General features: G+C 42.8%; 1 protein-coding gene and 1 long non-coding RNA gene across 7 annotated transcripts in view; one reads left to right on the top strand and one right to left on the bottom strand.

Annotated features, from left to right (window-relative positions):
* LOC146866164 (uncharacterized) overlaps positions 1–1908 on the top strand; it is a 29965-nt gene extending 28057 nt beyond the window's left edge. For both annotated transcript variants that reach the window (XR_014970614.1, XR_014970616.1), the window contains one exon: positions 1707–1908. This is a non-coding gene — a long non-coding RNA (uncharacterized LOC146866164). The remainder of the gene's footprint in view (positions 1–1706) is intronic.
* Positions 1–26028, bottom strand: part of PDE5A (phosphodiesterase 5A) — a 708225-nt gene that overhangs the window by 565945 nt on the left and 116252 nt on the right. The window lies entirely within an intron of this gene.

Below are 26028 nucleotides of genomic sequence, written 5' to 3'. Positions count from 1 at the left end.
TTTTAAATCCCACCAAAGGATACTGTAACAAGACGAAAACAAAATGCAGTCTGCATGCACTCACGCACACACACCTAAACGTGCTTCTGCTGGAACGTTTGCAAAACATAAACATAGTATATAACAGTTGTGGCTCCTCGAGGGAGTGCTGTGGGGCGGAGCCGGGGGAGGGACAGGGGTGGGGGTAGTAAACTCCAGCATATGGCCGACCGGAGTTAAGTACATAAATAAATGAAACAAATAACATTGCGCGCGCTGTAATGCCATTTGCGTGGACAAGGGTGATCAGTAACAGTGCTGTGTTGAGAGGCCATGCTTAAGCTAACATTCTAACTCAGGTGGGGGAGACACAGAGCCCTTTGATGTAGCTGAGACGGCAACATACCTGCTGGTGCCAGAAGTGGCAGCAGAGAAAGCAGATTGTGATTTTAAATAAGCAACAATCAAAATATTTTGAATTGAAAATTGTAATGCGTAGAGTTGCTTGATATTTTGCTTAAATTGCTATATAAATACTCAGTTGTCCTGTGCAACATTGTTTTTAAGTGAAGCCTGGGCAGCGCATGCGCTGCTCTGCGAGGCTTGCTGTATTATAGTATGGACTTGAAGCTCCGCCCACATTTTTCATTGGCTCGTGCCTTTGTCTTTTGTAAATGCTGACTTCTGACTCAGTATTCGGCCTGTTAGTCCCTCCTTAGTACCGTCATGTCTTTATTTGTAACCTCCCATGAGGACTGGCCCTTTTACTTGTTACAGGGTCTGTGTTATTTAGTCTGTAAGCACTATTTCTTAGTGAGTTTTGTCCTACTGTAGGCATGACATGCTTTGCAGCAACATTCAGCGTGCCATGCGCTCTTTCACTTTCCAAGCAGCCGGGACAATGGCAGCTGATTTTTTGCCATACAATAGGTATAAACATTCAGGAGAGTTTGAGCTATTGGCATTCTCTTGCAAATTCGAGACCTATTGCTTTGCAAATATTTTTTTTTAGGTTGTTTCCAAGTGCCCGTGCTTGCACTTAAGAGGCCACGCCCCTTTCTTTAGACGAGCCAAATCTAAAGAAAGGGGCACAGCCACCATCAAAATGAAAGCACTATTTGGGGCCCTTTTACAAAAAAAGCATCTGTTTTTCAAACAAGTGCTTTTTTGGTAAAAACGCCCCATACCGTGCTTTCACTTTAATGGCGCTGCACCCATTTCTTTGGAGACAGCTCATCTAAAGAAAGGGGTGTGGCCCTTTATTCATGTGAAAGCGCTTGGAAACAAAAAATATTTGCAACTCAATAGGTCTCGCATTTGCAAGAATTTAAGCTATTGACATTTGCAATGACAGTAGCTCAAACTCTCATAAATGTGAAACCTATTGCATTGCAAATGCTTGTTTTTACTTTCAGTCTCTGAGATGGTGTCTTATATTAAGAATTTAAAATCAAAATCTAGTCCAGCAGAATTCCATTTGTAATCCCCTCCATTGTTTGCTGAATACCTACTTGTGACCTAGCTTTTGTCATTGGACATTGTTGAAAATGTTGAGGGTTGCAATGTTTAAGAGTTGTTTTCCACTTTTGTATCACTGCTTATGAATCGGCAACAGATACACGCATGGGCTTTATCCAGGACTGATCTGCGCATTTTTAAAATGCTTTCAGGAGCAGGCTGTGCTGCAAATGTAATTACAATCACTCTTTTGTCTGCTTTTTCAATAGGCTACTGAAAGCTTCCTGTGAAAAACAGTGACCCGGGCCTTTTTTGGATGCAAAGAGGTCGAGATAAATATTAATGACTGAAATATTCCCTACGAAAGATGATGAATGAATTCAAGCTGTTCTGTCATTAAAAGGTCACTCTACTGTATACTCGAGTATGTAGGCTTCAACATATGGTGCGAATAAACTCAAAGAAAAACAAGCTCAATTTGTCATTTCTTTTTTGCTTTTAAGGCTTGGCTTGTATATCCCTCCTCCATTTTCCCTTATGTTGTTTTGTCAGTCTTGGATTGTTTGATTTATTTAACTTTTTTTCAATGTCATCCTTTTTAAGAGCCCTCCTCCCCCTCCTATTTGCATGGAAGCATGATAGTTATTGATGGAGTTAAATAAAGTCTGAAGAGAGTGCATACTCCTGGTACCACATCTCTCGACAGCAGCTGCGCACACTGCACCCCTTCCATCAGCTCACAAGACAGCAATGATAGAAATATTCAGCAATACCTGCTCTTCACCTTCTTGGTTCTTCGAAAGCTTCCCGCATGGCCCATTAAGTTTCCAACCCTTCCTCCGCCCACTCCTTACTAAATGAGGCGTGCCCACCGCCCACGCATGTGGTCTAAGCAAAAATAAACACATCCTTCCTACCTTTCTCCTACTATCTGCTCCACCTCAAGCCTTCCCTAATACCAGGGACCATAAAAAGGGCTTACAGCCACATAACTTCCTATTTTTTGTCTGTGTCGCCTTTGACAATACCATTGAATGATTCTGGCTGGGCACTGACTAGTCATTAGCTTTCTCTTTTTGTTGTTTTTAGGTCTCCGCGCAAGACATGAGGGTACAGAGAAAGAATATCGAGGTAAAAATATCGAATTGCACCAATATCGTGGAAAAATATCGTGGGTCAGGAATATCGACAGTAAAATCCTCGTGGTCAAGAATATCGATTTTAGGTAAGTAATATTGATTGAAAAAATATCGAAGTGTTTAATATAGTTTGTATAAATATAGTTGTTAAAAATATCGATTTTTTTATTAATGTTATGTATTTTAGTATATATTTTATATGTATTTGCTGTTTTTCTTTAAGAATTGTTTGTATTTTTATTATATGTGTTAAAATTTTATTAGTTAATTTTTCTTTATTGAATTTTGCGTTTTTAGTTCCGTAGCGGGCTGTGGGTTTATAGGGTCTAGGGTGGAAAGTAATTTAATTATATAAATGTCATTGATTTTTTTTAGTAGTTATTCATTTTTTAAATTTGAAATTTGCATTTTTAGTTCCATAGCGGGTTGTGGGTATATAGAAGAATAGGGAGGGAAGTAATTTAATTATATAAAATGTATTGAATAATTTGTATTTATTAATATTTGTTTAATTGTGATGTTATAGTGTTAAATGTGTAAATTAATTTATTAATAATTGTTTAATAATTAGTTGTTAATTCATTTGAATTAATTAATTAGTAATTAATTATGGTACTTGTGTAATTAATTTTAGGTGGTGTTTATAGGTGTAAATGGTCTGAAGGGTGGGAAGTAATTCAATTTTTATTGATGAATTATTAATTTGTTGTTAATTAATTTAAATTAGTTAATTAGTAATTAATTATGGTAATTGTGTAAATAATTTTAGGTGTGTGTTGTGGTGTTTATAGGTGTAAATGGTTAGTTGTTAATTAATTTAAATTAGTTAATTAGTAATTAATTATGGTAATTGTGTAATTAATTTTAGGTGCGTGTTGTGGTGTTTATAGGTGTAAATGGTGGGAAGGGTGGGAAGTAATTTATTTTTTATTGATGATTATTAATTATTTGTTAATTACTTTAAATTAATTAACTAGTCATTATAATCGTAATTATGTAATTAATTTTAGGTATGTGTTGCGGATATTATAGTGTTAAAAAATGTGTACTCAATCAATGTTTATTATTTTTTTATTAATAATATATTTTAAATTCATGATTAATTATGTTAATTATGGAAATACATTTCAATTAAAATGTTGATGTCTTTTTTTTATTGGTGTGGTGTTATAGGGTAGGAAATAAAATAAATACATTTTGTTTTAAATAATTTGTTTGTTTGTATATATTTGTTCCTTTTAAATAAATATTGTTTATAAATGTATTATTTTAATATCATATTTGTAGGTTTTTGTTATATGTAACTAACATTATATGTGTTCTTTTTATATGTTTAATATATTTAATTGTATATTTTTAAAATATTGTTTATTTATTTTTAAGATTATTTAATTTTTTTAATTGTTGCATTTACTTGAGTGGGAATAGTCATTTTTACCTTTTCGCTATTCAGCACTTTCTCTACTTTTACACTAACTGGAGTGGGAATAGTAATTTTTACCCCTTTGCTATCCAGTACTTTCCCTACTGTTGCACTCACTGGAGTGGCAATAGTACATTTTACCCCTCCGCTATCCAACACTTTCCCTACTGTTGCACTCTTTGGAGTGGGAATAGTAATTTTTACCCCTTTGCTATCCAACACTTTCCCTACTTTTGCACTTATTGCAGTTGGAATAGTAAATTTAATTGTTTCACTATCCAACATTTTCCCTACTGTTGTATTTATTGTGTTGCAAAATGTACTTTTCAACTTAGTTTTAATAGTTTAATGATTTAATTAATTATAGAATGGGGATTTTAAATTATTGATACATGTATATATTTTATTTTTATATAATTTAAAAGTTTAAAAATTAAATAAAGATAAGTTATTAAATTATTTTAAAGTAAATATATGTATATGTATACAATATTTTGTTTGTGTGTTTATATTTTTTTAATTAAGTCTCATTTTTATATTTAGTTACAATGTATGTTACATTTAATTCATCTTGTTAAAGATAATATTAATATTTAATATTTTTATATATATTATTTTATTTTATTTATATTTTTAAATCGCAATTTTTTACATCTGTATTTTTAACTTCGATATTTTTGATTTGATATTTTTTTTACTTACTGTTTAAGTATAGGGAGTCGATGATTTTAATATCTATATTTCTTTTTCGATATTTTTACCATCGATACTCTTTGAGTGAACACACGTGAGCTGTCTTGAAGATAAGTATTGTGTTCAATCTATGGGCTTCAGCCCACCCATAGGATTCCAATTTGCTCGCTTCATCCTCACTCTCAAATCCTTTGTCCCCGTTTGTCCATGGCATGAATACGTCATGCCACTTCCCTCCCCCAGAGCATAGACCAAGTGTTGGAAGCTACTTTTTTCTTTGTCTTGGAGCACTCCATTCAAGTACTTGTGTTTTCACTTGCTCCGTCCTCCATCTCCTGTTTTTTTAATGTAGTTTTATATAGCATGAACACCACCTGAAAATATTATTGGAGTGCTGTCACTTTATATCACTTCATCCTCCATCTCCTGTTTTTTTTTGTTGCTGTTTTATATTGTGCGAACGCCACTCAAAGGTATTATTGGAGCGCTTTCACTTTATACAAGGGCACATTCATTATTGGAGCACTTTCAGTTACTTTACACAAGAACACATTCAGCTTTGTAGGCACAGGGAGATTAAGTGATTTGCTCAGAAACACAGGATGTTGAGCCAATGCCGAGACTCGAACTCCGTTTCCCAGCTCCATAGTAGGCAGCTCTGGCTGTAATGCCACATCCTCTCCTCCTGTTGCCTAGGAAGCTAGTACCTCGGGACACAGCGAATGGAGCAGAGGGCCCTGTCTGGGCAGTGCTGACCCTGTGCAGGCATCACCACCTTGCGTTAAACTCCTCTATTCTAGCAACTCTGAAAACACCACCTGAAGAAATGCTCTTGCAGTTAAAGTCCTACAAGAAATGAATTTGGGAATCCAAATCTACCTATACTAAACCTATCCCTAAGCCATGGCATCGTCCCTATTAATTTCAAAGACACAGTGGTTCTGCCTCTTTGGGAAAAAGTTGGAGACGGCCCTCTATTTGAAAGAATTACCTCTAAATCTCTCTTCTCCCCTACCTAGCTGAGATCCTGGAAATTCATATCGCTCACCATCTCTGCTCTTTCATCAAAGACTCATCATTTCTAGACTCACATCAGGCGGGCTTTCAGCCCTTTCACTCCACGGAATCTGTAATTCTTTCCATAGTAGGTGACATGAGAGAGGAGACGAATAAAGGTCAGGCCCAGGCGTTGGTCCTTCTGGATCTATCGGCAGCCATCGACACAGTGGACGAAGACATCCTCTTCGATTGTGTTAAGGCCGCCGGGCTGCAGGGTGGTGCTCTGGATTGGATAGAGTCTCTATATTCAGCAGCAGGTAAACGCCCTACAAAGGTGGAAAGTAAAAATATACAACTACGCTGATGATATGCAGCTAGTATTCAAACTTGTGGATGCTCCTGACTCGACAGCATTTTTTCGGTGCACCATGGTCTTCATCCGGGACTGAATGAACAGCCTCCAACTAAAGTTAAACTTGGATAAAATAGAGGTGATAATGGTCAAAAACTAACTTGCTCTGCTGGAGTCCTTCCTTTTTAGCCTCAGGAGCTAGGTTCCCCTCCTATTCCTAAAAAGGCGGTCAAGAGCCTCAGCATACTTGTCGATGAAGACCTGTTAATGAAACCCCAGATTGCAGCAGTGACTTCCTCCTGTTTCTTTCAGCTCCATAAAATTAAAAACAAAACTGAATATTTTTCTCAGCTGAAGCCATCATCCAGATTGTACTCTTACATGAGTGATGTTCCTTATTGAATATGCAAACTCCCTTTACCTGGGCCTCCCAAAAGGCCTGAGCCAAAGACTGCAGCAGGTATCATGAAGCTAGATTGGTCAATCAACAGCCAAGATACTGCCACACTACAACCTTACTAAAGAAACTGCATTGCTTTCCACTTGTACAAAGAACATTGTTTAAAATAGGATGCACGATTTTCAAAATACAGAAGAATAAAAGTCCCACTTTTGTTTCCTCTAGAATAAGGAGCTAGACTCCTATGGGCAACCTCAGATCAGCACATCTCAATCTCCTAGAGGTTCCCAAATTCTTTAGGAAGAGACCAGGGGGAACCACGTTTGCTGTGTTGGTTCCCAGTATTTGGAACTCGTTTCCGGCTAACATAAGAGCAGGAAGCTCTTATGAGCAATTCAGAACTCTGCAAAAAACGGCTTTTCAGACAAGCTTATGACTAATCTACATCTCTGCCCTGCTGCTAGTGCTCCCAACGCCATGAAACCTCTTGGTGAACGTGCACTTTAGAATCTTCTTATAGCGTAACATAACCTGAAGGTACTTGCAGGACGTTCGCGCTCTGAACCCCAGAGTTATGCGTCCCAGCTGCAGTCTTACTCTGTGCCTAAATGGCTCAATGCCAGCCATGCTCAGGTTGTTCTTTACGTGTTGTACAGGGCAGCCAAGACTTCTTTAAAGGATCGAAAGTGAAATAATTCTAACAAAAGTTGTGTTCTAGCTTTTTGTTAATAATATTTTCCATTTATACAACTGTATTAAGTGTGTACCGTCTCTCCCAACGGGAACATGACATAATTTCGAACATAGCTTTTTTTACCCCCGGTGTACTAACATACTGATATGGGGTAAGGACCTTCAGAGGGTTAATGCACATGCTGCAGTAATCTGTGTTTATAGTGCAGGCCTCCAGCTTTGCCCAAGCCGGCTCAACCTTTCAAATTCCGCCGTTCATTTGAGCTGTGTTAATAGCCCCATCTGCTATGTACAGCGCTTAGAAGAAGCCAGGCTGTGTCAGAAATCAGAAACTATGCACACATTATTAATAATGAAGGCGCTATATTTTCTTCAAGCTGAGTAATGAGCATTAGTAATATGCGCCAATGGTACAGCGAGTAATCTAGATATACTGAAACCTACAGTTGGTGTATTCAGAGACACAGCTTGTATATTGTTATTTCTCTTATTCCATGTGTTATACTTCTGTTCTCCTGCATTTTGAAAAACGTGATTGAAATAAATGCGAACTCCTGAGCTCTGTTGCTCTTACATGCAACTGTCTTATTCAAAGAGAGTCGCAGAATCATTTTTTTACCATTGCAAACAACTGCGCCCACAATTGTCCAAGGATCTCACTGTTTGGTCAAGAGGGTAGCCAGGATCACAGTTCACTTGTTTTGGAACCACAACTGACAATTAGTAAACTAACTACACATCTCGTCTCAGTACATTAGGTTAGGAGATAGGTATGTATTTATCAGTATGTAAGAGGTCCTTCTTACACACCCGCACACATACACGCGTACATACGTACGTAGTAAAGGTCCTAACACTGTTATTTCCTGAAGAAGTGGCCTGAACCTCAGACAGCACGTTCAATACCCATCTGCGAAGCACCTTTCCAAGACTGTACGGACACATATAGTTGTCATATCAGAGCAGGCAGACATATTTCTAAAGCGAATGTACTGCTCACTTCACCGACTTACACGTGCTGTTTGCGTCCAAACGGATACATAGAACCCATCCTGGTTTATTGATGTATTATTGGTGCGCTTTCAATTACTTTACACAAGGACACATTCATTTTTGTAGGCACAGGGCGATTAAGTGATTTGCCACAATCACAATATGTTGAGCCGACACCGAGACTCAAACTTAGTTTCCCAGTTCCATAGTCGGCAGCCATAACGCCACTGTTTGTTGTTTGTTTTTAAGGGCCGCCTCTTCCTGTCACAAGGAGCAAATGTGGGCCTTGGGAATGGCAGCGGACCATGATCCCTGCCCCTCTCACAACTCCTCCTTCTTTGGTGTTCTCGGCTGTTGCCGGGCCTATCTCCACATTGCTACCTCTTACGAGCTGGGTAGGATCAGAGTGTTCACTGACTGAAAGCTTCTTTTCTGAAGGCACCACCGGAAACTCAGTCACACCGCAAATATGGCGGTTGTGCTGGTGCCTGGGATACTTTCCCGGCAGGGGGCGGGACCAGCGTTGATGACGCGGTTGGTGCCCGCCCGCTCTCACCCATTGGTGCAAGCAGACATGCCCCGGAAGCAGTTTAAGCGCTTCCGGGGCAACGCAGGGGAAAAGGGTTCCAGATCTCGCCGGGACCTGTTCATTCCTGTTTTGGGCAAGGGAAAGTCTTTAAAAGGAGCAGCGGAGCGGCAGTAGAGTCTCTTCCTCGCCGCCCCGCTCCACTCCACAGCCAACACCTTGATCCTGACGCCGGAGGACTCTAGGAAGCCTCCTTTTTTTCTTTTCCCCACCCACAATCCCCTGAGGCAGCGAGGTTGTTGGGAAGCAGCTCTGTTCAGGCGTATGTTTAGGGTTTGCTTTTCAGGTTGAAGTCTGTAAATATGGTTGTCATTTATCGTATAAATCCCATATCATTATGTTTACTTTACAGGTTAAGGTCAAGTTATCCGCTTGTCATATGTCAATTTAGTCACTTGTATTTTTTGTCTGAGTATCCTTGGTCTGCGGTAAGGTCATGATTGCTAGGTCAAATTTTACATCTCTTAGTAGGCATCCCATTATTTAACGGGGACGCTTGAGGGGGTGGGGAGGGTGGGGACAGTGGTGCCTCATCACACTCCAGGGGGCGCTTACGGTCAGTAGGCTGAAAGGTGCGGGGGTAGGAAGTTCCGCTTTCGGCAGGCCACTTGGGCCAACCCCTGTGCAGGTGCCTGGGCGCCAACGTGGCATAACATCAGCCCCTGGGAGGTAGTATGGAAGGGCGTAGGGGGTGCCCATGGAAACCAAGCTGGTGGGCACACAGGCCTCCTGCGCAAGGTCACTCCGGTAAAGGGAGACCTGTCAAGTAGTTGGGAACCGTGCACGTAGGCTCATCCAGGATACGCAGAAAACTAAGGTGCCGATTCCGATCCGGGTCGGAAAGCACTCTGACCGAGCCGGATCCGGAGTGTTTTCCGAGCGAGTCGTGGTCCTGCAGTCCGACCGAGCAAGTACGATGCGGCCGTATGCTGCCGGACTCGGTTCGGTTGGACTCCCATAGAAGTCAATGGGAGCCGGTCGCACGACGCGTACATGGGCTCCCATTGACTGAATGGGTACATCTCGCGCAAGGGCACCCCTACAGTAGGTACGCGTCGGTGCCATCCGCACCGTACATGCCTGTGTTGGGGAGACCCTTGGGTCTCCCCCTGTGTCCAAGTCGTAGGGCTGCGGGTGATAGGGGTCCGACGCGGACCCCCAAAGGCAACCACCCAGATGTTTTGCGAGCCAGACACTCCGGCTCGCACAGGCTGTCCGACACGTGCATTGTATTGGCTCGGTCGTAAATCTCAGCCATTGCACACCACGGTTAGCTTATGACCGAGACGTACGGAGCGGTTTGGACCCGGAAACGACTCGGTCGGTGAATTTCACGTAGCTCGCATCGTACTTGCTCGCTCGTACAGCTGTCGGGCGGAAAACACGCGTACAGCTTATAGTTTTTCCGGCCGGATCGCGTTCGGTGCTCTTCCGACCCGGATCGGAATCGGCCCCAAAGTGTACATATTCCAGTTTTAGGTCAGGTTTGGCTATGTATTAGACTCATGTTAAGGTTAGCCTTAAAATTTTTGTAAATATGTGTATTTGAAATGTGATTGAATATGTTTTGGTTTTCTGCGGTTTCTTTTTTTGTGTTATTAATTTTAATTATGATTTATTAATTTTAATAAAATATGGCTGGGGTTATACGACCCCTAATCCAAGTGTTGAGTTTGGATGTATTATTATCGATGCCTCGGGGAGAGGGAGTGGAGTGGGGCTTGGGGGGGGGGGTGTCAACAGATCATCTCACAGGAGGGGACTCGGCAATACCAGGTCATATTACAATGAATCCATCACCTGTGGTTGCCGTTCCACTGTTTGTGTAGTGAAAATCGTGTTACCTTCTAACTCATTATCATTTGCCCTGTGATGGTAGTTTGACCGTGCATCCATTCTCCTTGAATTTTGGCAGCCGTGCATGTCAAAGTAGCGGCTCATGAGAGAATTATTAAATAGCTATTTTAATTACACTTCAGCTGATCACTTACCTCTTAGCTGGTAGATGTTCAGGTTAAAAGAAAAAGAAGATACTCATACCATGTGAGCAGCAGGATGTGACAGGATGGACCACTGTGCTTCCTCAGTTGCTCACAGTACTCTAAAGGGCTGCAAGGCTCAGTCAGTCAATAGTTGGTGACTGGAGTTGAGCTTGCGCAATGGATTCCAGCTACCTCCATGCTTGCAGTTGTTGAGGGTTGGCATTTGCGGTTTATGCTTGATGTGGTTGTCACCACCCTCAGAGTCTTAACATTGCTCCAGTGGTAATGGCCAGTAGCGTACTCAGTCATAATGAGTTGCTGTGCATGTCCCTTTTTGTCCCTTTTGCCTTTCACACAGACTGTTAAATCTACTCATGTGACTGCAGCATTTTGCAATTATTTAATACACTGGTGCTTGCTACTCACACTGAGATCACTCCCGAGGGTGGGCAGGGAGGAAAAGGATTTGGTGTGAAAAGTTTACAGTTCTGCCACTGAAAACCAGAAAACGAGGATTAATCACGGCTTCCCCGCTTAAAATTTGTGCTCTTGGGCTACATGGCTAAAGGGCATGATCATTAACAAAGCCAATAGCTCTCACATCACTGAGACGTATTGGCTTTGCCAATGGTTGTTGTTATCTGACATGGGTAGCAAGAAGCTGGACTCACTTGCCTGGGACCCCACTCACGCCTTGGCTATGGGTGGTTGTTAGTAACTAAAGTTTACTGTGATCTTTGGATGCTATTTGTAATTTAGCTTAATCCCACGGCTTCCTTCATGGTCCATTGCTGGATCATGTCACCTGCACAGCAGCTGGTGAGCTTAACAGGCTACTTTCAGCCATCTGGAAGTTCCACCTCTCCAGCATCCGTGTCAGCCATTTGTGAGTGGGAGTGATGAACAGCCAGACAAATGAGACAATCTTAAAAAGACAAGGATTCTCACCATGCGGCCATATCTGGGAAGGTCTAAAGAAAGGAGCCATTGTACAGAAAGGGCAGTGGGTTCAAGTACAATATACAAAAAGCATTTACATTGTTTTGAGCTATTGGCATTGTAAATGTTATTATTATTTTTTTTTTACCTTCGTGAAGCATTAATCAAATGGTGTAATTGAAAATGGCAATTGCTCATTTTGTGGTAATTGCAAAATCTATTGCATTGCATTTGTACTATAGTACATTCTCTCTCGAAACTCCATATTCTTTTACAACACATCAGCAGAATTGTCATGTCTTATTAGGTGTAGCCTTAAAAAACTAGGAATTACTGGTGGAATCAGTAATTCTGTACCTAATTCCACAAGCTATTTCTCATTTTACTGGGACAATTTCGCTTTCATCAGCGTAAATATCTGGTTAATTGCACAGGATCCGCGGTGAATTTGCAGGTTAGGGGGAATGGCACAGCGGGGATCAAGTGCCATTCATAGGCGAGTGAGTGCGGGGGCTTAGGCCAACAACATGCTGCAACGCGTGGGATATAAGGTGCAGGCAGGGGATGAAGAATAATAAAGAGTGGTTAAATGCCCCTGGATAGCAAGGGGGGAGGGGTAGAAACGTATGGGCACTAATTTGGATGGGGGTGGTTAATGGTCGGTATTTAATAGGGCAAGGGGGGTGAGAGGGGGTAGGGGTAATGCTCGTGAGGGAGGATGGTGGCTCGGGATGTTGGATGCACAGGGTAGGTCTGCGAGTTAGTCAATGGGGGCACGCAGGACAATCGTAAGGAAAGCAGGTTCCAAAGGGGGAATTAACGTGGTCCTAGGTGCAGAGCTGCCAACGGGAGAGCGGCGCAACATACATTCTCCTGGGAATGTTACAGAGGAGAGAGGCGCTGCTCCTGCAGTGTAAGGTGAGGGGGGTTTGGGGGTGTGGTGTGTGAGGTGCGGAGGCCAGCTGTGTTTGGGGGGTGCAGTCCCCTTCAGATGTGCGGGAGTGGTCCTCAGGCCGAGGGTATTGGGGACGGCCGAGCGCCTGGGGGTGGCAGAGCACGTTCAGAGGCTGTTGGGCGATAAGGTGGATAGGGACGCAGTCCTGTGAGGTTGAAGTGTGCAAGGACAGCACACGGACGGACATGGGGGTCCTGGTGCAGTGGGGGGAAGACAGAGCTACGGGGCCGCTGGGCGTCCGAGCAGCAACGCTGGCTGATGGCAGCCAGTGGCTCTGTGCAGCCGATGGCAGGGGTGGAGGGATCCTGGGACACTGTGTGGGGGCTGTGGCTGATCGCTCTGATTGCCAGAGTTTGGGGCACTCCGGGTGAGGGTGGAGTCGGGTGCAGGAATGGGGCTCTTGGGCAGGTTTGTTTCTGGTGTTGGTAGGAGGGTTATGATAGGATTTGCAAATCGGCGACACGCGGGGCTCAAGGGCATGGATGGGTCCGAGAAGGGCTGGTGTGGGGAGGAGTGCTTTCTTGATTTGGTAGTTTGAGGACGGACACAGAAGTAAGTGCCTGATGGTTGCAGAGTCGACCAGGGGAGGGGTTCTAGGTAAGCGCAGGATTTGTGGTTTTGAACAATGGCGGCTGTATAGGGAACGTGGAGGCGCACGCGAGGGGGGCGGCACGGGGGGAGGAGACTTGGGAGGTGCGAAGGGCGCATTTCGGCAACCATGGCCAGGGGACGCCCAGAGGCGATTTACAATTTTAAGGGATGAGGCCTTGGGTTGCAGGGTCTGGCACTAGTAGGTGTGGCATCCATGGGACGGGGTCAAGCGGTGGTTGAGCTCCCGGATTGCAGCGGACACCGATGAGACGGGGGGCACTACGCCACACTCGGCAGTCCCACAGATAGCGACAGGCGATGGGCATGAAGTGTTTAGCACCAAGAGAGACACCTTGCTGCACGTTTTCTGTCCTCGCTTCTCACGGTGTCTCACGGCGCTAAGGGAGCACTAATAAAACAAGCTCTCCAAACAGTGCTTCTTTGTTTCCGCCCTGTCTCCTTTTGGACGGCCCATCCGGACTGGATCATTTGCTTCACGGCTTGTTTATATAACACGCCTCCTTTAGATAAGAAATTGCTTAACAACAGCCGTGAAGCAAACGATCCAGTCCGGATGGGCCATCCCAAAGGAGAAAGGGCGGTAACAAAGAAGCCTCATTTTCAATCGGAGGCCACTGTTTACCATAAACGATGACGTCATTCAATGAAAATGAGGAGCAGGGCTTCAAGCCCCCTTCTGAAAATCTCCTTTCTCACAATATGTGTCGCAGAGCGAGCAACGCATGCGCACTGCAACGCTAGGCGAGACCTAGCTTTGCAGTGCGCATGCGTTGCTCGCTTGCGAGTGCCCAGCCCATTTCCTGACATATACATCAGTATTGACTGAAATCACACTCATTTTTAGGTCACACCTTTTGACAACTTTAGCTGACTTTTGTTGAAGACGTTTTGTGTACATTACAATATACACAGAATGGTTTTTGAGTTAGTCGCTTGCTAATTATTGGCTGGCTTTCTTGTCTATCTCTGTCCACTGCTCCTATTCAATGCCTTTCCACCCTATTTCCACCCCATGAATATTGCAGTTTTATATGTTTTCTGAATGGATGAGTTAAACTTTCCCCCTGCTCACATGAAGGTACTATTATTGTATTTAATTTTTAGCACACCATGGGGATGCACTACCTCTGAGAGCAATGATTTGTCTTTAGCAAACACTTTTTATGGAAGCACACCTGTTCTCATTTCTTTCTAGACCAGAAGTCTACTGTACAACACTTTTCTATATAAACCCCTTTACTCCCCATCTGCTCACTCTCTTCCCATTCAGCTCTTCTCACACTCTCTTTCTTGCACTCTATTTCACAGTTCTTTTTAATATTACCTACTGGCGGTCGCCAGTAGGTAGTTATAGTTAGGACCCTGTTTCCATAGGAAAACCGCAACATTCTATTTTGAATAACTTTGGCGCTGGTCGACGAATCCTCGCGAAATTTTCAAAATAGGTGGGGCGCTGCGCTCCGCTCCGCTCCTACCCTGAAAGTCTCGGGGGGATTCGTCAAGCGGGGGCTGAGATAAAAGGGGGGTCCCAAAACGCGTTTATCCCATGCATTTTTCCATAGGACCTTTAGACACAGCTACAGCCCGAACGGCTGAACAGAGTTCCTTGAAATTTGGCAGAGAGGTAGTCTACAGGTCAAGGAAGTGCCTTTTGTAGGTTTGGTGTAAATCTGTTCAGTAGATTCTGAGAAAATAGCCTTTAAATCAATATATATATCTGAGCCAGCTTACGGTGCGCTTACGGTGCGCTTACCGTATGCGTACGGTGACGTGCGCGAGCGCGATTCTGATTGGCTGTTAGATCTTAGTAAACATTCGAATCGCTCGAAACCAGGAAGCGGCGGCCGCCATTTTCTCTCTCGGACTCTGAGGGGGGGATGAAAAACAAAGAGAATAAGCATGTAAAGGGACTGTTTAGACAGCTCCCAACCACCTAGGCTTGCTAAATGTGTCCCCAAAGAACCCCCAAGGCCAAAAATTCATTTTAATTTTTTTACGCAAATTCGCCGATCACGCTTACCGTACGCGTACGGTAAAAAAATTAATTAAAAAAAAAAATATCCACAATCTCCCCACCCCGTGCGCAAATGGTGCCCGTAGGGCACCATTTGTGTATGGCATACAACATTTAATTTAAACTGTATATAAATATTTATCTTTCACAACGAAGCGCATAATATGTCCACCACGTGCGCACGGTGTGCGAAGCGCATCGAGCGTACATGGCCCATCCACGGCACTAACTGCGTAAAGTGGGCGCGCGGTGCGCGAAGCACACCGTGCGCGCACGGAAAGAACTGCGTTAAGTGGGCGCGCACGCCACGAATGGCGTAAAGTAACTTAGCATTTAAAAAACCGTACAAATTCACTGAAAAAACCATAGGTTTCACACACGTTATAGTTAGGAATTAGCATTTAAAAAACCTTGCAAATTCACTGAAAAAACCATAGGTTTCACACAGGATTGCGGTCGCGTGAGTTATAGTTGCCCGTTATAGTTAGTGCAGGCAACTATAACTCACGCGACCGCAATCCTCTGCTGATGCTAATACTGTATTTAGACACTTATTTGCCCATGTCTTCTTCCATTAAATTTTAGCTATACATATATTACAAATATTTTTTTTTCATAAAGACACATATGTCATCAGCAGAGGATTGCGGTCGCGTGAGTTATAGTTGCCTGCACTAACTATAACGGGGGAATTTCATTGTTTTTTTACGAGTGAAATGTCCAGCTAACTATAACATGTGTGAAACCTATGGTTTTTTCAGTGAATATATATATAAATAGACTTTTTTTTTTTGCAAGGGTGCAGCAGCTTTACGCTGCTACCAGGCTGATAGCTTCTTTGCATGTTTGCAACATCCCATGCATTCTTATATTCTTAATTTACCTTTTGGAAAATAGCTCCCATGTTTGGACATAAGTGGCCAGCCATCCTGAAATGGTTTTTATAAGTTACAACAAATGCATTCCAAGATGGCAGCCGTCGTGTGAGCGTGCATGCGCATGCATTCGCATGCATTCGCATGGGCAGCCATCATGAAATGTATTTGTATACTTGTTTATTACTTTATATATTTGAATATTACTTTACCTATGAACATTTTAAAATGAAAAAATTAATTAATAGCAAGGTACGTGTGATGCCAAAGTTAGCAAGCAGAGGCAAAACAAATAGCTCTGGGTCACAAAAAGGCCTACTAGCTTTGCCACAGTTTGCTTGAAAAATGAAAGACGTCTGAGGTATATTTTCCATCTTCCTTTTGCAGTAAGATTATGATCAAAATTTACAAGGTTTTTGTTTTTCTGCTGACCTATTTATAGACACTGAGAAAATATGGCATAATTGTTTTTCTTAGAAGCAGGGTATTTCTTTGTCCATGGCAAGATAAAAGAATGTGTTTCTAAACCTATTATCTTCTGAGCTTTCCAGGGAGGGTGGAGGTGAAAATGACAAATCATCCTCATTTTAGTAACAAGAAGACACATATATATTTCAAGGTTTTTAAAAAAGACGCAGAGAGTACATAAACTAAACACCTGCATATGTATATAAAAAGAGATTTTAAAGAGGTCACTTGACTATTTCTCCCATAATATTTGGATCCACATTAAAATTCATCAAAATAATATTGAAAACATGTTGAGAACGATGTGTAAAATGTTTTCAACTGTAATATTATTGCATTAATATTTATATAAGATAGTAGTCATACATTTTTCCTTGATTGCCTCTGTACAAGAGCAACTGATTTTGATAGATTATTGCATATGCTTACACAGCCCAAAGTTTATGATTAAACCAAGAATTATGTTCAGATTTATTCATAGGCTGCCATCCTTTGTTTAATTAAAAGAGTTGTAAATTATTTTCTATACTAAAGGCCTTACTACGATGTCAGTTGGAGTTGCATCTGACTGACACCGTCCCGGTCTTGGGAACGACCAACCTCCAATCAGTGGTCCCGACACCGCAATTGGAATGCGACCGCACATGGAGCGGTCACATACTCCCATTTCCCTGTGGGAGCTTGTGCTACGGTCATAAACCGGCCGTAGCACAAGCTCCCATAGAGAAATGGGAAATTCTGTTAATCCCTGTACCAGTGCAGGGATTAACAGGGAGGCATCATAGGTGCCCCCTCGGCCCCCAACCAGAGCCACAGGAAGAAGGGGGCCCTGCTAGGGACCCCCAATGTTGCTTTCTGACAGGCTTTCCATGTCGGAAACTCACATCGTAATCCCTACGGTTGAAACGCTGTCCATAGTGATTACGTACCGGTCTCCAACTGGCCAACGGGCTCCTTGAGACCTTTGGAATCCAGCAGGAATGACCGTCCGGTTTCAGTTTCGACTGCCTGCATTGTAATGCAGCAGTCGGAACGGAAACCGCAATGAGGCTTTCTGACCCTCATCGTAATGAGGGCCTAAGTAATCATTTGTTATTGCACTGGTCTGCATTTTGGCTAAGTAAATTACTCCTACATACCACTCAACAAAGATCTACACAACTTTCCTATCGGGATTCTCTTCAAACTGCCTTAACATATACACAGCTCTGCATATTGACAGCAAATTGGCTGGATAAACATGAAAATGACCGTCTCCTACATGGTACTAATGTTAGTTTTCATCTAATCCATAAACAATCTAGCTCTGGGATACCATTTCTGTCTGACACACTCTGACAGTATACACCAACTGATAGCCTCAGACCAGCACATTTACATGTCCTCTCTTCTTAACACCCAACCCACCCTGTGCAGTCCTATGCTCCTGCCCTTCTACCTTCTAGGGCCTCTTCGCTGTAACGCCTTACCTCCTTATATTTGTACGTGCCACTCTTTAGCAACTTCAAAACAACACTGTAAAGTTGTCTGCTGTAAAAGGAGGCAAGAACCAGCTAATGCTCCATTTTCCTGGAAATGCATGTGCATATTACCCTCTATGTATCAGCCATGCTTCTAGCTGTGATAGTCTTTGCTACATGTTACATTGGTTACACGTCAGTCATGCATTCGGGCACTATATCACCAAGACTTTACTGCTACCAGCATTTACTATGGACATTGCCAATCAATCACTTTCTAACGTACCAACTCTGCTGCTATTTAAAATATTTCTACTTGTAAAGTTCTTGACAATTCAAATAAATAAATAAGACAACTCAAATTAGAACTAGGGAGGAGACTTATTTTTTAGAACAAGGCACATCAAGGAGTAAAAACATATGCAGATGCGAAATACATTTAGGGGCAAAGTCAAATTTAAGCACATCAAGAGATGTGTGAAAGCTTCTAGGAGCACACCTCATATTTAGGAGCAAAAACATATTTAGGTGTCAAATCACACCTGGAGCAAAATCAACAGGGGGTGTGAAAGCACTTCAAGGCGCAACAAATGACATTTAGGTGCAAAAACACAATTAGGACCGAAATAACTTTTAGGTGCAGAATCACAAGTAGATGCAAAATCACGTTTAGGACAAAATCAGATTTTAGGTGCAAATCAAACTGATGTGCAAAATCACTGTTAGTGCAACACCTACAAGAGTGAGACACACTTTTAGGAGAACAGATGCACCTCTACAGCAGTGCATAGACACTTTTCTTTACTGTTCATGCATTGCAATAGAAATCACTATTTAAGCTTACAGACTGACACACCGGGGTCCGCATTGCAGACTGTCCAACACTGCATCGTGTGCACCCTCAACTGGGTGTGCTGGGGGCAAACTGGACAATGTGCCCCACTGCAGTGCATGAACTGTTGAGAGTGCAAGCGCCTGCACACTAGCATATTAGTGAAAGGCAGACCAGCTGTTTGAAGCCGCTGGAACGGCTTTCACTGCAGGCAGCAGCCCAGCCTAAGTGAAAGGGTGGCAGAGATCCCCGGCAGGTGGGTGCCAGTGAGTGACCGCGCCCACCTGCGGGGTGATCAATCAAGAGTCTCTATTGATATAGATATATTTTGTGTAGAGCGGGAATACCCTGGGGCGTTTGGGAGCTGGCGTCTGCAGTGTACTGTACTGGGGGCTACAAAAATATTTGTAAAATATAGGGGAAGTGAAAACAGGGTTTGAGATGTTTCCTAAAGCAGAACAGATTTAGCTGAGATTTGCGATGGCAAGGCAGTTTATTGCAGAGTTAGCATGTGGAGTGGACAAAGCTCCTACCACCCCATTACATTTTATTTATTTTAGGCACAATTACTGTTTATGGGGTAGCTGACACAAAGATCTTTTTGGTATGTACCATGTGGATTTCTTCCTCAGGTACTCGGGGCCTGTATCATGTAGTGCCTTAAAAGCCACTCTTTTTTGACTGGAAGCAAGTGGAGCTCTGCTAATGCATCCGAGACGAGACTGACTTAAGTTTAGGAATTCTCTTGAGGAGGCGGGCCGCTGCGTTCTGCAGTATCTGAAGCTTATTCAAGAAGCATTGATGTACGCCTAAATAAAGGGCATTACAATAATGTAGCCTGGACAAAACCATTTACAAAACTTATTTCTGTAAATCAAAAGGAATTAATAGTAGTATTTTTCTCAGGATTCTCAACAGAAAAAAAGTAAGATGAAGTAAATGTATTAATCTGATCGATGAAAGAGAGTTTGGGATCAAAGATTACCACCAAATTCCTCACTTTAGATACTGGAGTGGGAGGGAGGCCCAGAGTCTGGGGCCATGAGGATTGGTTCCAAAAGTTTCAGTCTTCTCGGAGTTCAACTTGAGACTGTTGCTACTCATCCAGCTGACGACTGCATGCATACAGCTATAAAAGCTGTGCGCGACCTCAGCTACGTCACTATGTGACACTGCAAATTGTGTGTCGTCAGCGTACACAACTTTCGAGAAATGAAAGAGCAGACCAAACTGGCTAAAGGGACTACATATATGTTAAAGAGCGTAGGGCTCAGCGATGGCCCCTGAGGGGCACCACAAGGCAAAGAGAAGGATTTTGAAGTAAATTCTCCAAGAGTACTCTCTGGTACTCTTGTGGCTCCTTCCAAGGGGCGCCCTCAGGAAGTGCGCTGAGTGTGCAGCACTGTCAGTGTGGTGCACAGTCAGTGTGCTTCATGATGGCTTCTTTGCCATTGTGCCCCAGTCTGTAAAATGACATGCTTGCAAAGGCAAAGGATTACCTTATGTACACGAGGCCGAGTACACATTTAGCACCAGTGTGATCAATACTATGGAAGGGGCCACTCAAGCGGCTGCGGTCCTCTTTTAATATCAAAGTGCCCTCGGGCACAAAAATGAGATGCGCACACCAATTGAGCCCAGTGCACTTTGCATAATAATGCCAGCAGTGGCCAACAACTTGTGAGTCTGAAATACTCTTCTGGCCTAATGTAAAGGTTTAATGACAGTTCTTCAAACAATGTACAAAGAGGACTAAACATACCAAAAGTTGAAAGGGCTGAACTCTCCGCACGTGATATAAGCACTCGTAGACAGTAAAACAGCCACTACAGATCTAAAAATATTGAAATTTGCATGTTATGTTGAGTCATGCACCGTAGCTGCCTTAAGGGTCTGTTCGTGATCTACAGATATCACACAAGACAAAACAAGTGACACATGACATCACTTGTGAGGTGATCCGATCATATGTACCAGACAGTGTGGGTGACTCTTGACGATGATGTTCAGTATCACATTCTGCCTTGACACTGGTACCAATCTGAAAGCCATTTGGACAAATCTAGAAGATGGCGAGCCATTTTCTAACTCCTTGATTGCTTCCATGGAACATGTCTAACGGGTATAATTGGGACATACGATGCCGATCACCTGCACGTTTTAGCCTCAAATTGAGGCCGATGTGGGCCAGAACCGCTGGAAACGACGTTTTCAGCTTTTTGTTGTCTAATATCAGTTCCTGTATGAAGAGTCAGCCGTTCCCGAATGGTTAATCCCGGCCTGCCATAGGCTGAGGAGGAGAAGTGATGCCATCTTGTGCAGTAATGAAGCAGAATACTTAAGGAGCATTAAGAAAACCCTATCAGCCCCTGCTCACAATGACGCCTGCCTTCTGATAGAGACTATCCGGGGGGGTCGGGGGGGGGTCCAGGTTCTGGCTGAAAGAAGCATTATGCTCTGTAATGGACCATCACTAACATCTATCGTCATTTATATCCTAGCTGGGAGTATGTGTCAAAAGGGAAGGGACTCCAAATATTCTTCAAAACCCCCAGCCACACAATGTGGATACTTTTAATAGATAAGATTTAATGGAATAATTGTGAAACATTCTGAGGGGGGGGCCGGCATATGATTTTTTTTCCACTGGGGCACAGCATTAAAAAGTTTGAAGACCACGGTGTTAGAGTGATCAGCAAATCCCACGCTTGATGATCTCCAGGGCAAAACACTGTGGAGAAGCGTAGTTCTCAATTAAACAAACCCATGAGTAAAATGAATGATGTTGCTCATATAATATTGTTTTCAATTGAAATGTGAGAGATGCAAAAACACCATTTGTAAATAAAGGCAACATCACCTAGTGGTCAATCCACCAGCAACCACCCAGCAACTATAAGATGTAGAAACCATTTGAAACAGCCAGGAACTCGTCAGCAGCAGAGGAATGAAGAGCATACATAGTCGTAGGTGGAGACAGCAGCAGACTTGAAGGGTGTCGCAGGCCACATGCAACATCACTTTCTATGCACATTTCAGCACCAGGTGGTAAAGTTTAAACATTGCAAATGACAAAGCCAGTGGGTCAAGACAAACCGCCACCTAAAAACGGCACGTTATGCAATCAATAAATATTTTGAACTTGAAAAACCTTCACTGATGTGGTTGTTTTGCTACTGGTATTTTTAAAACAACAATCCTTTCACTTGCAGCCGGAATGTTATACCTGTTATTTTTCAAGGGGAGCTAAGAATAAACTACTGCCCAAACCTAGCATTCTTTGGCAATGGTTTTAGCCAATCTGTACAGCCTCCATGAGGCTGTGCAACATGACAAAAAATTTAAAGGAAAGCCTACGCGCACCTATAAAATGACACAGCTGTTTTTTTATTTTCTAGTTACCGATCTGGGTTGGTTCGGTATCTAAAAGGCACACAAATGATGGACGGAATGTGAAACAAATCATTCACCCCCAGTCAAGAGATCTGGGTTGAATCAATCATTCTTTTGCTCACCATGACAACCCAGCCATATGCAAATCAGTCTTGACCCTGTGCCTCATGGGAACAATCCAGCCCGACCTGCCAAGTCAGGTCTTCCTTGGATCGGAAACAAGCATCCTGGGACCGGTGTTGGGGTATCACCCCTCATCAGCCAGGCTAGCTTGAATCCAGTTGCATACTAAGCCCGGGACCCACGCCTGGGCAAACCTGGCACACTTGGAGCGAGAAAGCAAAAGACGCACAAATAAATTACTGCCAAAACCTAGCGTTCTTTGCCAATGGTTTTAGTCAAGCTGTACATCCTCACCAAGTGCTGTGGTTACTTCGGACGCCGGATTGGGAGGTGTCCACCTACCATGTTTGCTGAGAGGGCCCTAGAGCTCGTGCCCCCACCGCATCGCAGCAGCTTATGTTATGCCTCTGCCCCATGCCCTGAAAATGACAGTCCTCATACTATTTTGAAATGCACTCCCACCACTGGCCCTAAATATCCTTGTCACAATTCAATACTTCAGATATTTTTCTCAAAATCTTCCAACAGGATTATCTCCAATCACAAATTTTCTGTGCCAATGAAAGACCTAAAAAAGTTTGAAAAAATATGATGGTGTCTTTTTCGTCCCACAAAGTCTTGGTGTGAGACACATTGGATGCAAGTGTGAAAATACAAAAGGAAATCGAACATGTGGTTTCTCTAATCCCACACACTTTCTGGATCAAGGGCCTCGCACATCTCAGTCTCCAGCTGTGCTTTCTATGTGCAAACACAACACACCTGCGCGCCTCTCCTCCAGTAGGGGTGGATCAACATTGATTTCAAGGTGCTGCTGCAATCAATCGACAAAAATGATGGCACGCTGAATATTCTTAGAAAGAGTCTACCCTTTCAAGAAATTACTTGGAACAATTTTTATTTTATTTTAGGGTTAAATTACAGAATATTTTCGAGGCATTTCTGCCAGTATTAAATAGGATCTATGTTGGTCAAGTAGATTTTCTTTCATAGTGATGAGAAAAATGAGAGAATATGTAGCATATCCTACCCTTTCTAGTACCCCATCCCTGACGAGAGTCCAAAAGGTAGGAAAAACGGACAAAGGACCAAGATTCACTAATGAGTCCCTGACATCTCGGTTGACCAGCACACAACACAAATGGTGCAAAGCCTTAACTGTGTTCTGCTTGTCCCTTTAAAATTAGAAAAGTAAAACTGACACAGTATCATCCAATACACAGCACTGACAACCTTTGATATGGGACATGAGTCTGTCAAGCCTATCTAAACTTTATCAGAAACTGTTAGTGATGCAAACCATGTTCAGTCAATCACTAGCAGCCTACAATGCAAGACAAATATCCAGCATAACAAAACCCATAGATCAACCCTGACAGGCGCATACACACCCCACCCAGTCAGATGCAGTTCCAAACTTCAAGAAAACTGGAGAAGAGTCCTGCCATTCTGAGCTTTCTGCTTAAGTTCTGACAGCTGACAGAGGACCACTTTACTTACAGAAAGGGTCTGAAATCCTGTCTGACCCAAAAAAGTATTTCTAATGTTTTAATCTCCTCAGTCCAGAATAACTCTGACCCTGGAATGGCCTTAAAGGATTGGAAGCATTTACTGTAGAAGGTAAGATGGCATCAGTTTACTTCAGCACAGGATGTTGTGAAATATGAAACCAGAATCTGGTGGTATAACTGGTAGGTTATTACCTCACCAAAACAGCTTTGGGATGTATGGAGCCCAGTAAAAATGAAAAAGCTAAAATGATTAGACTTTCATTCGTATTGGAAATGTCAGAAGGATTTGGGGGACTATAAGCATGTTGGAGCACTGTGGTTGTGATACCGCTAAATACTTTCGTTTGATATTTGGTGGTGAGCTACATCTTGCCTGTGAAAACCTATTTTTTACATACCCCCAGCAAATAAAACTTCAACTGTGTTACAGAATTAGGGATTGGGAAAGAAAATGCTGTGGCAATATTTTGTGAAAATGGAAATGTGGTTGGGGTCTTAATTTGGATGAGTAAGTGAATTTACAAAATTAGCCACTCTGGAAATAGTTACCTTTTTGTTGAAAAATAGATTCTGCCATTTTCAAGATGTATGAAAAAAAGGTCTGAAATGTTATTGCTGGGACATAGCTTGTTCCATTGACTGACTCTGTACATGTAAAAAGGGGCGTAAATGGGTCATCTCCATCCTATCTGCAACTCAAAATGGTATGTATCAATGGTTTGTTGATTATCAGAAGTAATCTGTCCCTCTGGGAATCGTTTCTGGCATCTTCAGGGAGAGTCAAGAGTGGTCAAGGGGACGAATGCATGCTCATGAAGTCATTCATTCCAAGTGAACATTCTGTTAATGCACACAGGATGCTTTTAAAACAAGTATTGGCAAAGCCAATAGGTCCCCTCTATGCAAAATATTGACTTTTTCAATGTTTTAGCTATGTTATTAGCAGAGCAGCATGGCTGAAAGTGAAAAAGTGCTATTACACGGCCTGCAATATCCACATCATTGAGCCTTTTTTTCATTGCAAGCGAGAGGGAGGGTGGGGCTGTAGGCAACACGGAGGGAGGGGGAGGCAACATGGAGGGTGGGTGGGAAAAAGCTATAACGCAGCAAGCAGTGTCCGCATTGTCATGGAAGTCATTTAAAGGTCACCATGGCTTGAAATTGTGACCCTTGGTTTCCTCTTTGTGATCCCTGGCACTGCCTTTCCGACCCCTGACCTCACAGGTGGTAATATAAGTGACTAGAACAAAGGAACAGGTTGCCAGTATGGGTGTCTGGGCTCCAACTTCCTTGTTTTCTGCCTATTTTTAGGACGAAGCCTACCAGGCAGCCCAGCTGTCTGGATTGCTAAAGATATCTTGGGGACTTTCAGAAAGTTGACATCGGAGTTTAGTCCACCGCTTGCATACCACGGGCTTTGTGATTTGTATCTCATATTTTCTTGCTTTCTCTTGCTGGCTTTATTTTCTTTAGGCTATCCAGCTTGAGTTTGTCCATCCCGTTGCCCAAATCTTGTTTATTGTATTCCTCCACAAACTCGCTTTTTGTAAACAGGCCTTTAAATCTTGTTCTTAGCATATCACATTTGCTGTACATTCAAAGACAGAGGTCCCAGGGAGCTTGGCATTTATTTTTCTTTCTATGATTTCAAACTGAGAGAATTTATGTCACAATCCTGCTGAGTACCCATGAAAGAGGAGAGGGTGTATAGTATGTTTTATTCTAGCACACAACAACAAAAAGGGATTGTGCCAATGTTTCAGAATTATTACAAAGCTGGCATATTTTTTTAAATTCTGAAGTGTGGTGTAAACAAATTTTTTAATATGATCAAAACACATCAATACACTGGGTGATGAAATTCGCACACATTATCGTTTGTGTGCTGTAAATCCATATTTCGGTTTGTGTTGTCTGTAATGGTAGTGCGCAACCACACCATGAAAACACCTCACTACACCACTCTGCTCCACTCTATGCCCTTCCACTCTATGCCATGCCACTCCATTCTACGGCATGCAATTCCACTCTACACCCCCCCCACTCTAAGATCCTTTGTGACATGCCACACCACTCAACTCCATTCCATTCCAATCTACTCCACGACACAACATGCCACTCCACTTTACACCTCTTCACTCCACCCCAC

The sequence above is a fragment of the Triturus cristatus genome, chromosome 2_1, assembly GCF_964204655.1.
Source record: "Triturus cristatus chromosome 2_1, aTriCri1.1, whole genome shotgun sequence".
NCBI classification, from domain to species: domain Eukaryota; kingdom Metazoa; phylum Chordata; class Amphibia; order Caudata; family Salamandridae; genus Triturus; species Triturus cristatus.
The sequence above is the reverse complement of the archived record's forward strand: the minus strand, read 5'-3'. Positions and strand labels throughout refer to the sequence as shown.